Raw genomic sequence first — 1,368 nt, forward strand, 5'->3', positions numbered from 1 at the left:
TGTGTGTGTGTGTGTGTGTGTGTGTGTGTGTGTGTGTGTGTGTGTGTGTGTGTGTGTGTGAATGGACTGGTTCTTACACCGTATAGCACTTCCTTATGCTACCTGAGGACTCAAAGTGCTTTATAGAACTTCATTCTTATTCGACTTCATTCACTCATTCATAGAGGCACTGTTTTCTATGCTTTTACTACATAAGTGCTTTCTAACATCGACACACATTTATATTTCAAAGGAAACATCAGAGAGCAATCTGGGACAATGGGCCCATATGGGTCACAAACGGCATGTTTCCTGGGAAGGTACACTTTAGTTGAGACAAGTGGCTTTATTGTCATTCCAACCGTGTGCAGTGGTACAGTACACAGTGAAGGTGTGTGTGTATATGGGATTCTGCAGCTAGGTGCTTGGTACTTTAAAATTAGTTCGTTGCTAAGTTACATGTAATGTGTTAATGCTGACATCCCTTGGTTTAGGTAATGTTTTTCTCCTTGAGTCATGTATCGGTTAGTGTTAAGTGGCTTAAAAACTGAAAACATTCTGCTGAAAAGGTTAAAGTACAAAGGAAAACTGAAAAACAGAAAATTGTCCAGTAAGCCTGAGGAACTATTGCTGTAGATCAGTGGTTCTCAAACTTTTCACAGTGAGTACCACCTCATAAAATATATGGCTCTTGAAGTACCACCCTTATGATTAACATTAAAGTACAATAGTATAGGCCTATTTAACACCATATACAGTTTACATGAGACAATTTTATTTCTCATATGAAAATTATTTATTTTAACTGTCATAAAGAGGATGTGACAAGTGATAATAATAACAACTGTACTGCATTAAAACATTCACAGCAGGTGGGATATCTTTAAGTGATGACGTATGAACCCTACTACCGGCTCCAAACTACTCTGGGTTTATTAAGGCTGTTGTGTTTTTAACATATTTTAATGCTTTGTATTTTGTTCTATTTAATCTGAACAAGCGTTTATTTACAGTGGCAGCAAAATGACAATAAATCCCCGTGCACTTCCCTGACTCCCGTGTCGTGTCTTCTTCTCAAAAGTCCATGCTCAGTGCTCTCCACTCCCGTGTGTCCCCACACCCCGTGCTTGCTGCCCTGCGGTGTTCCACGATCTTCCTGGGGGGAAATAACAGAGGCAGCCATCAAGACACTTAATTCCAGTAGGCATACACTCACAGACGCTAGATGACTGACGTGGAGTCTCACACAACAATCCAGCGTCGAAGAGCGCTCAGCCAAACTGTTAAATAGCTCCCAGACAAGGCTTGATCAGGTGTGTGTGATTCTCCTCCGCAGGTGTGGCCTGGCTGACACACCCACCAGGCCTGAAGAACCGGTGCTCTGCCACA

This window comes from Haplochromis burtoni, unplaced genomic scaffold (assembly GCF_018398535.1).
Source record: "Haplochromis burtoni strain Fernald_Lab_line unplaced genomic scaffold, NCSU_Asbu1 Contig_99, whole genome shotgun sequence".
NCBI classification, from domain to species: domain Eukaryota; kingdom Metazoa; phylum Chordata; class Actinopteri; order Cichliformes; family Cichlidae; genus Haplochromis; species Haplochromis burtoni.